Consider the following 17,378-nt stretch of genomic DNA (forward strand, 5'->3'; position numbering starts at 1 on the left):
GAAAAACACAGCTTTATTGTTTTTTGGTGGATTTCTACATTTTTAAGTCCCAATATTAAAAAAAATAACCAAAAATGATCAATTTTTGATGATTTTGTGATAGTATATACACTATTTACACTCATCGGGAAGATGTTATCAGTTAAATTTTTCTTGTTAATGACTTATTAAGGAAATTATTAGGAAATTTTGCAAGAAATCACACGTTTACATCAAACTTTTTTCTCTCTCTTCAAATATTTTCCTTAATTACTTACTTCCCTTCCACCCCTCCTAGATGGCGTACTCTGGGACGACTGTGTGCATGTTGAAAAATCATGTCTATGCATAGCCTTGGTTGGCTACCATGCTTTGAAGATCAATGCAATTCAAACCATTATGCTTTGCAAGAGTTGGGTCTTGGGCAATTAACTCAAGAGTTTCTGAGGTCGAGGTTTTCTTTTGCTGTCTCCTAAAGAGAAAATCTTGTAGCTTGTGTGCTCTTTGCTTGATTGTACCATCAAAATGCTTTGGCACACTGATTTCATGAGCTGTCAGTATCAATAACGGTGGTTGTTGAGCTTTTACCCACCATTAGTATCTTGGTTTTTCTTCAGTGAAATGTTGTGATCGAGTGTTTTGAGACTTAACTCTCCACTGCTGCATTGGTTTTATAGTTTGTGGAGAAGATAAGTGCTCCTTTTTCCTCCAAATCCCTTTTCTTTTAGGTTCTCTGCTTGGAGATGCTCCTCTTTGTGTTTTGAACCTTGGAACCATCTTTGGTATAGTAGATGATTATTTGGGTACCCAAATTTGACACGGCTTGTCCTTAAGTTGTGCTTTCGGTACCCAGGTATGCTTGACTCCTTGCATGCTACCTGCAGCATTTGCTTGTCGATAGGATGGAGAAGATTGATTGCTTCGTGGTTTGTTCTGCTAGGAACCTCCTTTTCATTCCTCCTTGATTGGTGCAATTGGAACAATGAGTTGTCCGCCTTTAGGTGATAGCTTGAGCTGATTGGTATCCCAATCTGGTACTGCATTGTATGTCCTCATCTATGAGATTCCAACAATCATTGTTTCATTCATGTCTTCATTTGGTAAGCATACAAATTGATGAGGGCATGAACATCCATGTACTATCACATTTAAGTTGACTACTCCCAATGTCGGTGTTGGGTTCTTGTTGCATCCTTTAATAGTCGATATTCCTGCTGCCAAGGACTGGCTTGTTGCTTTCTTACACATGGAACAACAGACTGTATTTACTCGAGCTCTTGTATTGACCAATGCATTTGTGCTATGATTGTTCAATTGTACTTTGATGCGAAGGTCCATTCCATCTAACCATTCATCATTTGTTGACACTGCATCTTTCTGTAATTTCCATGTCGGTCATCTAGTTCCAAAGTATTGATGGGAATAGATATTTGTTGATTTTTGAGAGATTTTTTTTTTTTGAGTACTCGAAGCCGAGCTTCCTCTTGGGCTTCATCAATAACCTGTTGTCGTTTTATCTTTATTTGATTTGCTGCATGCATCTTTTCTAGCAATTCATTGCTTAGTGGCAAATTGTACTTCTTTAAACGACATCTACTAATCCAATTAGCCATTGGTTCACCATCTAGAGTGGACAACTTAACTTTCCACTTGGAGATACATCTTCAATGACAAACGGACCGTTTTCCTTTTTCTTAAACTTGGGAATGTGTTGCTTAAGGGAACAGACTAAAACTAAGTCTCCTTTCTTGAAGATTTTTGTAACTAGATAGGAATCAAAAAATTGTTTTTGTTTTTGCTTTTGTGCATAGATGTGAGCTATAACAGTTATCCTTTGCGCATCCAGCTTTTCTAAATCTTCAAGCCTCTCTGACAATTCATGTCCAGTCCACTCAAGATCCTTATCTACCCTTAATGTTGGCAATAGAAATTATATTTCCTGTATGGCATCAAGACCATAAACAAGGTTAAAGGGTGTAGCATTTAAAGCTGTTTTGAACGAGACTCTATAAGCCCATAGAGCAGCATGGAGATTCATTTTCCAATCTTTCCTTCCTGATCTAACCTTTAGTCAATACCACACTAAGAATTTTATTCGTATGCTCAGCTTGTCCATTTTCTTGTGGGTGATAGGGAGCCGATTTGTTATGGATGACCATAAATTCATTAAGAAAATACTCAATTACCTCGTTGAGAAAATGAGTTTCCCTATCACTGACAATTTCTATTGGCAGTCCATATCTTGTGAACACATATCTTGTGAACACATTCTCATATAAGAATGCGGCTATGGTTCTGGCATCATTTTTTTGAGTTGCTTTAGTCTATGCCCACTTGGCCAAATAGTCCATAGTTACAATGATATATTGAGCTTGGGTTCTATATGCAGGTGGTTGTATTGGCCCAACAAATTCTATACCCCATTTTGCAAAAGCTTCAGCCCCCATCATTGATCTTAAGGGCATGCTATCTACATGGGTTGGCACTTTAGCTCGTTGACATGCATCACACCTTCGAACATATTCCTTGGCATCTGCAAAAAGTGTTGGCCACCATATCCCTGCCATTAAGACTTCTCTTGCGGTGGTTTCACTAGAAAAGTGACCTCCAGCTAATCCATCATGTGCTTGTTCTATAATGGGAATATATTCTTCTTCATTTGCACAAAGACGCAGATGTTGATCTTTTCCTCTTTGATATAGTTGGTTTCCAATAAGAGCATAGTCTCTTGCTTCTATTTCAATTGCTATTTGGCGGCATTTTCCCATATCCTCAGGAAATGTTCGGCTTGAAAAGTAAGCAACTAGATAGTTACTCCACTTAGGAATAAGTGATATTTGGAACAATGTCACATGAGGTATGGGTGCATGTTTCTGGCATTGAGGACATTTTTTTACAAATTAGTGAACATCACTCATCATAGTTGGCCAAAATACTCCAAGTCTCAAGATCCGTTGCATAGTTTGGTCTTCCGCAAAGTGAAGTCCTACTATAATAGTATGTGCTTGACTTAGGGATTGGGTTTTCTCCTTAGGATTAATGCACAAAATAAATATTCCATATCGATTTCTTTTGTACAGCCTTCCAGCTAGTAATTGAAACATAGCCGTTGATACATAGCCGATTGCTCAATTAATCCGGGTGTAATAAGAAGTGGTATTTGTGAATCCACTTGAGCTATGGTCATCAAGGATACCATATTTTTTGACCGACGAGGTATCATTTCCAAGGAGAAAAAATATGCATCTGGTATATCATCATCTACTCCCTTTGGTGGTTCTCCTGATATAATCCTTGACAAATGATCTACTCTTTGGTGAGTGGTGCCTTTTTTCACAATTATAGTGAAATCAAATCCCAGAAGAATGATGAACCATCTCACTATTCTTCCTGTGTTGTGTGGCTCCTTGAAAAAGTACAATTAGGCTCCAAAAAGGTATTCAAGTACTTTGCAACTGAATGGGGTATTTTTGCCTATCAAGTTATGCCTTTTGGGTTAACTAATGCTCCTTCCACCTTTCAAAGATTCATGAGCAATGCTTTAAAAATATCTTTGGAATTTCTTGGAAGTATATATGGATGATCTATGTGTACATTCAAATAATAAGGCTCCAAAAAGGGTTCAAGTACATAGGCTTCGTCTGTGCAATCCTTTTCTAAGATATATTCTTCCTGTTTTAAGCTCCCGTTTTCTGAGGCTCCACAAATCCAAATAGGTGTGTATTTGTTCAACCAAGATGGAAGCTTAGTTTCAACCGAAGAGACTGACATCTGTATAAGTGTGATTCTTTAGGTTGACTCTTGTTATTGATCCCACTTGTTTTAAGTACACTTAATTTTTTTCCCAATTTTGGATAAGTTGTACTTGTCGCATGAAAGGTCTTCCCAAGATGATTTCGTAGTTGATTTTCTTTCCAAAGTTCACTATTGCAAAAGTGTGTTGATAATCAATTCCACAAGAATTAACTATCACTTCTTCAAGCAGTCCTAAGGGTTTTTTGATGTGTTCATCAACCAATTGTAATTTCATTCGAGTTTGTCTAATGGCTGGTTTGTCTAATGGCTGGTTTTTCTCATGATTCCCATATTGCTTTCGTGGGTATGGCTATGCCTACCCCACTATTCAGTATTGCCATGGTTTTTATATTATTGTATCTCAGTGGAAGGGTTGTGTTTCCTTCTTTCCCTTCGTAGTATTCTCTGACTTATTGAAACTGATCGAATCTCTTTGTTATCCAATTCGTGTTTCAACTTTTCCTAAATTTTCACAAGTAGCCCCGTTATCCCCACCTTCTCTAGAGTTTTCTGTAAATCATTCCATAAATATGTTCTGATTATTAATAGTCTCCTAAAGTAAGAGTGCATTGAATCGGTGTAGAAATGTTGAATGGATGTTGTCTACCTTTAGGGTCTGTTCCGCTCTTTTTATCTGAGTGGTTTTACACACTATGGAATCATCTTTGTTATCTCCCAAGTAAGAGGGTAGTGTTTTCAGAGTCATTGGTTTAGATATTCTTGAAGCTTCAGATCCGAAATCCCCATACAAGGATTGTACATCCATGTCCATATCAGGAGGTAGATTGTCTAACCAAACTTCCTCTATATGAGCTTACTTTAGAGTTAGGCTCCCATCATTAATTTCCCTAACTTTTTCCCACAAGTGTCCTGGCCAATCTTCTTCTACGAATGGAATTTCATCTATGACGTCTTTAGTGTTAGGCACTATGAGGTCTGGCTCTTTTGTTTCAAGGTGGAGTTCTACCACCACTTTGGATTTTTTCTTTACTGGTTCCTATCACAAACTCCTCAGGTTTTTCCATACTCTCAAGCTTGGGTTTTTGTTTTTCCAGCATCTCTTGAGTAATTCTTACCAAATTTTGATAAGCTTCAAGCTTAGCTGCTTCTATATCTGGAGAAGGATAGTTTTTCCATTTGTTTTTCATGTTTTGTGTCAGGACAGGGGTCCTACGGGGCAAGGCCCATCCTAGGGGGTCAGGGACCTAGGCCAAGGGCCAGGACTGGACCAATGTGGACTGGGGATCCGCTTAGGGCAAGAGCTAGGAGCTAGGCCTATAAATGGCGGTAGGGGCGAGGATTCTACGTCTTAGTCTCCTAGGTCTTATTGGTATCAGATCCATGGTGGGGAGAAAGCATGGTTTTCTTCTCCTTCTTCTTCTTCTTCTCTCTCTCTCTCTCTCTCTCTCTCTCTCTCTCTCTCTCTCTCTCTCTCTCTCTCTCTCTCTCTCTCTCTCTCATTTTCTCTTCCCTCTCTAGTTCGTGGACCTTGGCATGGCGAAGCATGGCTTTTGCCAAGGAGGGGGGCATGACCCAAGAGGGTGCAAGAGGGTTGCATGCAAGCTTGCATGGCGTGAAAAGCCGCTTGCATGGAGGACGATGGAGCCGACAGCAGCGCAGGTACTGCTTCTTGCTGAGCCAAAACCGTAGCAGCGACCAGGGCCAAACGAGGCGGGAGGAGAACCAAACAGGTTCGCCTTGCAATGCTAGACACTTCTCATTTCTTGCCCAAGTGCATAAGACCATTGAAGGCGGCAACGCAAGCAGTTTTCTCAAGAGGGCGTTGTTGATGATCCGCCATCGCTACAGAGGAAGGTATTTTCACACCTTTCGTCCAAGGTTTTGGGCACCTTTAATTGGTTAAGGGTGTGTGCCCACCACCGGCACACACCCCTTCAAGTACATATGTATTCTAAAAGGCATCTGGAGCGAATTCGCCGTGTACGGCTGCACAGCTTCCATAGCAATGCAGCCCGGCGTTCGATAGTTTTCTGTACAATTTTTTCGGAGACCCGCTAGGCCACAACGTGTCAAATACATCATGAATTCGACAGCTAACTCCGTTTTGCAAGGCCATCAGCATGATGTCAGGACACCATGACCATGGACTCAACCTCATCTTTAGAAGCTGTCAATAACATGCAATCAGGAATTCTAATGGCAGTCATGTGGCAAGGAAGCTTCTCGATTTCAGGGGGCAATCTACACACAAATCACACACATGGTATGCATATTTTGTTCGCTTTTCTTACTTGATTAGTTACAATTATGCAGTGCAAGAAATTGCTAGGGTCGAAACACCTCGCCTAAGTACTATTATCAGATGTTTTCATTATTTTTTTAGCTTTTTGTATGATCTAATATTCTCAAAGTTTTCCCAAAGGTTAACTTTTGCTGCAAAAGCGAGTTCATCTAGCAAGGCTTCAATATCTCAAGGAGATACCTTTACGTCAGTTCTGTCTCATCTTACTGATCAACTTTTAGGAAGCAAGGCTTCACTCTTAAGACATATTGCATAACAGCTTTTGACGTTCGTAATATGCTATCAGCATACAAACTTGGAAGTCTGCATGTTTTCTCACTAGAGATCGGATTAACTACTCGGATCTCATGAAGATTAGCACGGCTTGTAGCTCGACTTGATGAACGGTACAAAATTATTTGGCATGGCCGACGCTTTGCAGGACAGACAACACTCTTTCCCATGAATACGACAACCGACAATGGCACACATGATCGGCATGGCCGACTAATTGTCACCGTTTCTTGAAATCAGCGGCAAGATTCATTGACAGGAGTACTTAATGAGATCTACAAGTATACAAGGTCTATTATTTGTGAATGATCGACAAGGTCAACTTTCTTTCGATATGACATACACTTGTTAGCATAAATATGCAGTAGCTATGAGCTCTCAGGAACTCCATAAATAATTATGTGAAGCAAGGCTTCAATTTATACATCTTGTATTGAAGCTGGCCACGTTTGGCATATGCTATGAGCATACAAAATTGGGAAGGAATAGGCAATGTGTTTGCAGGTTATTTCATATTGCAGATTATTTCATTATGTACCAGACGGGTGTATAGGATATACGAGGGTATCTGTCCAGATATGGCTATGGGCTGTTTTGGAATGAGTTTTTTCTTCCAAATTTCATGACAATTGGTTGTAGCAACAACGACCAGGTTAGCCAAGTAAGTTTTTCTTGTTTTTCCATGTACTTGGCAATTACTGTCATTGTGCAAAGCAAAGTGCTTTGGCAATTTTATATAAAACAAGGATTCAGGGAACTGGAAAAATAGGGAGTCATAGCTCACTGCATCCCTACCATTCTAAAACTGTGCAAGACACTTAAGAATCCCTACCAGTCTACATTGTGCAAGGCACTTATAGTTTTGGTTCTCACACTCGAGGCCATCACTCTCCACAAGGGCTTACAATTCTGCATGCAAGGCATGCTAGGGTGATAGATTCAATTATACCACTTCATGCATTACACTTCCACTATCACACTTGAAACTCTGTCAAGGAAAATCATGACCCCGGCAAAGCCGGTGGATCGGACTGCGTTTTGTGTTTTCCTGTTACCGCTCTCAATGAGACAGTCATACCAAAAAAACTGGGCAATGCTTATACGATAAGCTGCAAGTCAGGCATAAGATGCATAAGAACACATAGCTTGGGCACACACTCTAAAAACTTAAGGAAAGTTCCTCAGCCAGCATGCTCTTCTTTTCGTTCTCTATCTCTCTCTCTAAGGAAAAACTGAAAATCTTGTAGGAAGCTTTTCATACATGTTTTGCTCGTGAGTCAGCTTGCATCGAGGTTCTCTAACTCACAGCTAGCACGTGGCTAATATGCTACTCAAATTAGTCTTCATCGGTTCGTCGGTCGCACACTATTTTCCATGAGGGCTATGATCCAAACAGGCTATGAGCCATCGTCAGGCCAAGGGTAAGACCCAACTATTGGCATTCTTTGGGTGATTGTTTTCAAGATCAACCCAAGGAAGTACACATCGACGTTAATGGACAAGAAAGAGTCTTGTCATTACGGATGTTTAGGGTGTCATCTTTGCACTACATGTTTTCAGTGTGACACTCAAGTTGCATTTTGGATAATCTTCAACTCACAGCAGCTGATCTCTACAAGAAAGTATAGATGCAAAAATCAGTTGCGACAGCATGGCTGTCCATAAGAGCTCGACAGTTCACTTGTGTGGGTCTCCTACTCTCTCTATAGCACTACGGAGTGCCTATGGACATACTGTTTTGGGGTAAGACTAGGCGAGTGATTGCTACATCACCCCATAGGCATTAAGGATCACAGTTTGATCTGCAAGAATCACAGTTGATCTCTCCCAGTTATACTTTCCAGGAGAGAATTCCGCAATCTACCTCATGGTAGCGGACAAACACACTTTTCACGTTGATTCCAATCATTCCATACACGGTTGACTATGTTGGTTACCATTATCTACTAGTTGAGCAGTTTCTACAAGGAGTCTTACCAAGGGGTTTGACTACGTAGATTCTAATCTAAAGGCTTGGATTGCAAAGGCAACACGGAGGGTTCCCAGTGCAATGTTGTTTGTTTTTTTCAGGTAGGGGACATGCTCCTCTCCATTTGAATACGGGTAAGTGAACATTACGTTCCAATCTCCAGGTACGCATCTATTGATTTGGTGTTATTCCATTTTTAGTATGCTTTGCTTGGTTTTTCAAGACGTATAAGTACGCTTGAATGTTATAGAGACATGCCAAGAGCATGTCGGCACAAAGTATTTCCAAGTGTCCAATCTAATCTTTCTGCCTTATGTTGTTACGAACCTACTTGTAGGGTTCAATTTGGCACATGTTGTCACATTGGATACAACATGGTCTAGGAACTCAAGGAGTTCGGTTTAGCCAGTGTGGAGCAATGAATGAGGGTCCCTCTCACTCTTGTCGTAAAGTGTTTAGAGCTACCTCCACACACAAGTACATCTTGTACTTGTAGGATGTTCTTTTTCAGACATCCTTAGTTGAGACATATTCCACATGTGGCGAATATGAGTCTCTAGGACTGACACTGGCACCCCTATTTCAAATATGTGTCACGACAAAGTCCCTAAGTGCTGGTCAAATCTGTTTTCTAGACCATTTTCCACACGACGTATCAGGAGCAATTTCAGTGGCCAAAAATTTTCGGATACTTACAATGACTTGTTCAGCTACAAGTATTGCTAAACAACATTACAGAGGGTTGTTTATACATATAGCAAGGCTATAAGTTGTTAATGAAAAAGTTTCATTGTCTGTACCTAGAAGTGATCAATGTTTCACCTTCTATTGTGATTCAGACGTTTCAGCAAGGCTTGCAAAAGATTGCAACTAAAAGTATTTAGTTTCTTTTCAGAACTATTTACATTCCTTTTAATGCGTGATACGCGCATCACATTTGCCATAGGTATTGGAAAAGAACATGTCCTAAGCTTGAATCGAATGAATCTAAAGAATCCACAGAACCCACTTCCTTTGTCCATGCAATTAATGATATCTTTCCATTGCACACTAAGAAGTACACTCTCTGTTGTGTGTCTTGAGCTTCATTCATTTTCTCTAAGATGTGTGTGTTTTCTTGCAACCCTAATACCAAAAATTGGTATCATAGCAGGTTGCATCCTCCCGAGCTTAGTCGCTAGCAGCTCTAGCACATGCATGCTCACTTTCTCCAATTTTTGTGAGCTTTGGCGAGCATTCACAGGTCAACAAAATTTTTGGGACAGCTCAGAGAGCTAGGTCTGCTCAAAATTTTAATTTGGGCTCATTTCGACCGCCGTTTCCACTAAAGATAGCAATATTGCACATGCTATTTTGTCATTTTGTGCAAAATTTATGTCAGTGCCTTTTTTTTGCATAATAGGTTCCTTACAGTCTTCTATGGTTTGTGCTATATAAAACGTGTTGTTCCCACTTTGTTTCTCCTCCTTTTGGGCAGTTTCCACATCAGTGCATGCGTTTGTCATGGCCGACAACAACATAGTTGTGTTCAAGAAGTTTGTTGCTGAGGACACATTGGATGGGGACAATTACCCTATGTGAGCTCACATGATGCAACATGCTCTTGTGTCAAAGGGTGTTTGGAAAATTGTACAGGGCATTGATGTACGTCCTGGTTATGAGGATGTAGGTGATGTTCAAGATGTTGTGAATCATGCAGCAAGGATTGATGCTGTTAGAGTTGTTTTTCCTACAGTAGAACAAACTCGTTGTTGGGATGTAAAAGATGCACAAGCACATGCATTTGATTGTGTTGTCTATGAAGCACCTTATTACTCCTCATAATTTGTTCAGTGAATTCTACAATACAAGCTTGGGATATATTGGTTGGTCTTTCTGCAACTCGCAATGAGGCAAAAATTGCATTGCTACATAAAGAGCTGGAGTTGAAGATTATGCATGAGAAAGATGATATGGCCACTTTCCTTGTAAGTTTCAAGGATATCAAGGAGCAAATTATTTCAGCAGGTGAATTCATTGTAGACAGTTCCCTTGTGCAGACTGTTCTTGATGCCTTGCCAGATTCTTACCAGGTACTTGGAGATTTATGACCCAAGGAAATCCTGAAGTTGTCAAGTTTGATGCATTATGCACATTGCTATTGCAAGAGTCTCTTTCCAAAAAAAAAAAGAGTAGACATCGTGCAGTTGAATAGGCCTTTATTGCTGCTCAAAGAAAAGGTGGTAATAGTGTGTGTATGTCTCTCATGGCCCTACTTGTAGGGCTCACCCCTGGGGATCCTTTTTGACTTTTGGAACACCTTAATACCCTCAAGTACCTTAGTCATGAGGCACCTTAAGAACCTTCATCAAGAAGCACCTTAGTCAACAAGCATGACAAGCACCTCAAGCTTGGGCCGGGTTCCCACTTCAAGCACATCCCTATCTTGCCAATGACTTTTAATGCTAACTTTTGGAGGTCTTTAATGAATCTGACCCTAAGGTCTTTCAAGATCCATTAGTTAGCATTGCTCTTTGACAGACCATCTCACATTTCATTAGGTGAAATTTGGACTCACAAAAGGGCCCTTTAAGGAGTTTGACTTTACCTCTCTCTACCAAAACCGGTGCATGGATAAATTTTTGCAAACAAACTCCAAAGTTGGCAGAGGTCTGACAGTTAGAATGTCATCTTCAAGCTCTATCTACTGATATATAACACGCCATGAGATTCCTCATATTTTAGAAGATTCTTTTTTTCATTCATCTGTGATGTGACAACTCTGTCGGAATCTAAGTGAATCAAAAAAATAATCCTCTAAAATATGAGGAATCTCATGGCGTGCTATATATCAATAGATAGAGCTTGAAGAGGACATTCTAACTGTCAAACCTCCACCAATTTTGGAGTTTGTTTGCAAAAATTTATCCATGCGCCCGTTTTGGGAGAGAGAGATAAAGTCAAACTACTTAAAGGGCCCCTTTGTGAGTCCAAATTTCACCTAATGGGAATCATTGACTTTGGCCCCGTGTTGAGATAGATCCATAAGCACATGTCTATATTCTAACTCTTGTTCCCGTTTATTTTCCCACATTAAATGATGAATTTAATATGACAAAATCATTTGGGTTAGTTAGATATTAGATATTATGACATTACCTCTTTCTTGAAATCATAGTCGTCCTCAACTATGAGATAGAGGAGATAAAGCCTTAGTCATTAGTCTATGTTTCTTAGCGCGGGTAGAGGACTTTTAACCTACAAAATCATTCCAAGATGGATGTCTAATCCATTTGAGACTTGCAAGACCTAGCTGTCGCAAGCATGTCTGCTCTTTAGTCCATATCATAGTTCCAAAGTAGAGTGACAATTTCTACTTGGTGTTTGAGAGACGTCGTCAACACAAACATGATTCTAAGCATGCATACTACTTAAATTTGTGCACAATAAAAAGAGAATTAGTCTTATAAGACAAAACATTGATCATTTAAAAGAAACACTTACATTTGCTTACTCCAATGTAGCATTGTAAGCATTGACAAGGTTCATACTATCCTTAAGTTGTTTTCCTTGCATCCATCTAGCATCTTCAAAAGGATAATTTTTTAACTTAAGAAGATACCATCGGATAATCTTACCATGTTGTAATACCTTGTCCTCATGTCAAAGGATAGCTTTGAGTTGTAGCACCTCTTCTTGGTCTTCGATTTTTGGGGGGTCTTCAATAATTGGGTTTGTTGGTGGCTCTCCTTTGTAAGGCTTGAGTAGGCTCACATGAAAAGAATTGTGTATGAGCCAATGGTTGGGAAACTTGAGTTGATAAGCCATGTCATTGATTGGCTTCAAGATTTGAAAAGGACCATAGTATCTTTTTGTGAGTTTAGCATAATATTTTTGGTGATCCGTAGGATTTTTGTCTGTTGTTTGCCTCAATCGACCCTTGGGAAACTTGAGTAAGACCCAATCATTTTCTTTGAACACTAAGGCTCTTTTGTGCATATCAACCAGCAGCTTTTTTCCTTTGTTGAGAGATGGATATGCCTCCTTAATCTTTTGGAAAGATTCTTGTAGGTCGCGGCTATACTCATCGGCAGCGAAGATCTTCCCATGTACTTTAAATAGAAAGGGACTTTTAGGTCTTCCCTCTATGATCTCAAAAGATTCCTTTCATGTAGTAGTTTGGGCAGTATTATTGTACGCATACTCTACAAGGGGTAAGTACTTCTCCCATTGTGAGAATTGATCTACTTCTGTAACATAAGTCTTTAGTAGATCAAGAATCGTAAGATTGGCTATCTCACTTTGGCCATCCGTTTGTGGGTGATAAGCCGAAGAGAAATTCAATCTTGTACCTAGCTTTTCAAAGAGATCTTTCCAAGAATTACTGGTCATTCTAGTAAATCTATCTAACACGATGGATGTTGGAAATGCATGGTGTTTGAAAATTTGAGCTATGAAGAGGGTCGCCATTTGGTGTGCCTTAATAGTATTTTTTATAGGAATAAAGTGTGCTTGCTTGCTAAACCTGTTGACTATTGTTCATATTCCCGTATTCCCATGGATAGAATTGGACAATCCAAAGATAAAATTCATGGATATACTCTCCCATGGCGAATTAGGTATGGGACGCATGTCTAACCTCACTATCCTATCTTATTGCAGCATTAGCGAGAATCACGATTAATTTGTCAAACCATGGAACAAAGCTGACTCGACTAGTGCATAGAGGCTACAAGAGGTTGTCAATCTCTTGGAAAACAACAAACAACTCGCATCTAACTCAAGCTACACTCAAGTGACTGAAATCACCAAAAGCCAATCGCTCACCGACAAGCAAATCACATCCGTTACATCATCAAATAACATCCAAACGTAACGAAACTTCTAGGACAAGTTTATAAGACCTAAGCACATATGCATATGGTCGCAAACCCCACTTTAGGTCAAGTTCCAAAATCGTGATTATTAACAGCAGTGGATTTTTGACCTAATCATTTTCGACCCAGAATGCATCTAAATGCTTAGCAATGATGCCCCAATACCCTGCCTATGCTTAGTTTTTGATTTAAAAGTATAAATTCCTAGTTATGATGAAATTAGTCCGCGGGTCGACGACGCCAAAATCTATGAAATACTGTGAATGGCTTACGTCAATGCGTAGAGCTCTTACATGCAGTTGCAGTGCAACAAACGCAATCGCAATGTCACAACCGGAGAGGGAGTAGGAAGCGCGAGAAGGAGAGAAGTGAGCGCGTTAGCTCATCATGCTGTGTATTTCTTATCCAAAACTTATATAAAACTTACAAAAATTTTCTTTTATACCTTAGCCAAGGTTTTTGGGTGGTCAAAACTAATAATTTGGAGTTCTACCAAAGCTGGGAAATGACTGGCTGATACAATCTGGAAGCTTGTAGCCCCGGCTCATTAATTACAAAGTTTACCCGAGAAATTAGGAGTTAAAATATTCCTGATTCATCAAAATAATAAATGTTCTACAAAGAGAACTCCAAAAATTGGTGTCCGTGTTAGCTTGCTGCTAACATTCCCCCCCTCCTCGCCTATGTCGTCCCTTGACACAGCTTTATGGGTTGAAATAGTCTTCAGGTTGACGGCTGGCGAGGCGGCCTTTAAGCGCTTCCAGTGCCTTCTGGTATCTGATTCTTCGTTCTTTGTCGGGCACTTGTAGAAATTGCATTGTGACTTGATTCTTCAACTCCACTACTGAGTAGCCTACAAACGTGGATGTTAGGTTGCTGATCACCGGTGCAAATATCTTCGTTTGCGAGGTGAAGAATCCAATGTAGAATGCTTCTTCAAAGGCTAGCATATTATTCGATGGCAGGAACATGCATCTGGCATAGAATCCATAAAGGAACTCCTCTAAAGGTTTCCCACTCAGATCGTAGCATAAGCCTTTGTTTCCTTCCAAGAATGATAGCCACGGGGCTCCTATTTTCTCAGGCTCATTAAAAACTTGTATCCATGTGACATTAAAAACGTGTATACATGTGAGCAGCATTTTGCAGATCTTACATAACATGGCACATGAGAGATCTAGCTAACTCTTGAAGAAATACATGGCGCCCGTTAGGGTTTTCACCATGTATTCCTCTGTCGCTTGGCCTCTCTTTGGAGCTGGCAACCTGGGGAAGTTGAGCCAAGTTGGCCTCTTGTTTTGCAGTGCTTCATGCGCTTGCCATGTCCTTACTCTGGGTACATGACAGAAGGTTGGATCTCTTTGTAGGGATGCAGGTGCTCTTGTGAACAGAATCAGGTATCTCCGATTCTTGTTTAGCCAGCTTAACCTCCACTTTGGGTGGTCTTAATCTGCGGCATCTTCTTGCATATCCTTGTACAGCCTTTCTTTCACCTGTAATAGTTCTACTTTGATGAGAGGGTACGACAAGGGTTGTTGGTGCCATTGAGTGTTGATTTGATTGGGAGTGAGTTGAGTGACATTGACAGAGTGTAAAACTCTCAACTCCCAATACATAGCGGCTTTCCATTGCTCATCCACCTCTAGGGTGATCTTCTCCTTCAGTGTGTCTTCTTCAACTTTTGACAATTGGACCATTGGCACTGTGTCTGCATCTGTGATGTGAACCTGAAAATATTCATCACCACTCGGCTCTGCCATGGACTGTGTCTCAAACTCAACAAAAGAGACCGAGGGTATGTCTATTTGTGGCAGCTCTGAAGTGCCTGCCTCTTCCTGCGTGTCTGGTTTTCCATCTCGAAGGAGTTGATTTATCCGCTTGAGTTCTACTATCTACTTTAGAAGCTCCTCTTCTCTCTAAACCCGCATTAGTGCCAGGTCCCTGCACTGTGATTGTTCTAACTTTAATTCCAATTCTAGGTCTTTGTTTTTCTTTTCAAGTGCCTTGTACACTTCATCAGTTCCTTTGATCGAGGCCACGACTAGATTTTCTCTGATTTTCCATAAGAAAATGGCCTGATCATTGATCCTCTGTTCATAATATTGCAGAGAAGCATTGGCAACATCTAATTGCACCTGAATTTTCTGAGCTAACAAAGAGGTCGTAAGAAGTTCATTTGTAACTTCTTTCAGATGCTCATCTTTTGCTTTGCAGGCATCAAACAGTTTAGTGAGTAGATCACCTAACTCCTCCATTTCTTTTTGTTGCCTATCTCTGGCCAACCGATGTTGTTCTGCTTCTGTCTTCAGCTCTTGCACTTGCCATTGGAGATCAGTGATGACAGTCATCCTATCTTCTAGCTCTCCTTGGAGAGCGTCGATCACCATTTCAAGTTCCGTGGCCTTTGTGCTACGGTTAAAGCTGTTGAACAGAGTCTCTCGGTCATTTCCTACATCTGACGTGCATATTCATTGACCTATATTATTACTTCATCGTTTGACTGCCACTCCTTTTGTTTTGCTAGTTGGGATGTGTCTGGAGCCTTGTGTGTGGCCTCTTGTTGCGTCGTAACTGTTGGTGATTCTTGTGTGGAGGTAGATGGTCGGTCCTCTTCTTGGGTATCCTGAGGCTTTACCTTGGCAATTTCTGGCTGAGTAGAAGTGGAGGGTGTTGTCTCAACCCTTGCTATCTCCTCAGGTGCTCGCCTTTCTTCCTTTTCTGGCTCGGGCTCCGTCTCATGTGCAGTGGTAGGCAATTTTTTTGCATCTGCTTCCTTATCAGTCTCTTGTTCAGATCGAATTGCCTTTTCCTCTTCTGGCTTTTGAGTATCTTCAGCTGTCTCCTCTGATTCCAGCTCGGCTTCTTTTTCTTTTTGTCCATCGGGGTGGTCATCTTCATGTGAAGATTTTGTTTCTTGAGTGGACTCAGAATCTTTCTCTTTATCAGGCTCTGCTTCTTGTTGGTGTCTTTGCATGCAGGTGATGGTGGTGGGCTAGGCATGGGATGGTCTTGTTGTTCTGGAGGCGGTGAGGTGGCTCAGGGAGATCCATGACTTTGCTCTTGGCTAGCCGTTTCCTTGGCTTGCCTTTGGTCTTCCGCTTCCTTGGCTTTCTTTGCAGCTTCTTTTGCTTCCTTCAGCTTTAGCGCTTCAACCTCTTGGTACACTCTTTCTAAATATTATATTGGATCATCCGCCTCTTTTCTCGTATGATGTTTGTTCGAGGGCCTTTAAGTCCTGCAGGTACCCATTTTTTTGGGTCGTTCCCTTGTGCTTGCCTACTGCGCTGGTACACCTGTTTTTCTCTTTCAAAGCGTGCTTGTTTTTGAGCTGGCTCGTCTTGGTGTGCGGCCACAGCTTTTCTTTTCATCTCTTATCTCCGAGCTCTCTTTTCTTCGTTGTCAGAGCTCTTGCTGCTATGCCGTTCCGGCGAGTTGTCAGTTGACTCATCATCAGATTTATGTGATCTTTTACATGACCTTGTAGCTCATGGAGAGGGTTGTGCTGCCAAGATCCATGTATTCTGATCAGGGGCAGGCAGTAGCTTGTTGGCCATGCCGATGGCATGATATGCTATTCTAGTCAACACCTCTGGTGCACCCAAGTACATGATTTTGTCTTCCTTCTTGGTGCCCTTCAAGGTTGTCAAGACATACTGCATGTGGTCCACGGGCTGTCTTGTTGTTAACTTGAGAACCTGAGTGAAGGTGGTGGCCACGGTGTGATTTGGTGTAGTTCCTTGGTGGCCTTTTTGCCAAAAAAATGAAAGTGTTGGTGGTACAAACGGGCTGGCTCTTCCACCTGTTTGTGGATAAGATCAGCAAATGTAGCCACGGCTGTCTCTTTGGTAAATGTGCCTGCGGTTTTCCTGTCTCTTGCCTGCATGGTCATTCCCTCAGTGGGCAGTCTAAGTGCCTCTTCCACTATCTCTTTTGTGATCACTACCTCGACCTTGTTCCCTTGGGTATCTGATATCTGTGCGGTTTCGTCTTCTTTGATGGTGGATAGAAGCTCGTAAGCTTTCTGAAAGTCCACTCCACAAGGCTCTTGTTCGTAAAAATGCATGCGCCCCAACCTGTGGTTAGCTTCCTTGGCGTAGTGTTCCTTAGTGGCCTTTTTGCCAGAAAATGAAAGTGTTGGTGGTACAAACGAGCTGGCTCTTCCACCTGTTTGTGGATAAGATCGGCGAATGTAGCCACGGTTGTCTCTTTGGTAAATGTGCCTACGGTTTTCCTTTCTCTTGCC

This window comes from Adiantum capillus-veneris, chromosome 2, assembly GCF_014529385.1.
Source record: "Adiantum capillus-veneris isolate H3 chromosome 2, ASM1452938v2, whole genome shotgun sequence".
NCBI classification, from domain to species: domain Eukaryota; kingdom Viridiplantae; phylum Streptophyta; class Polypodiopsida; order Polypodiales; family Pteridaceae; genus Adiantum; species Adiantum capillus-veneris.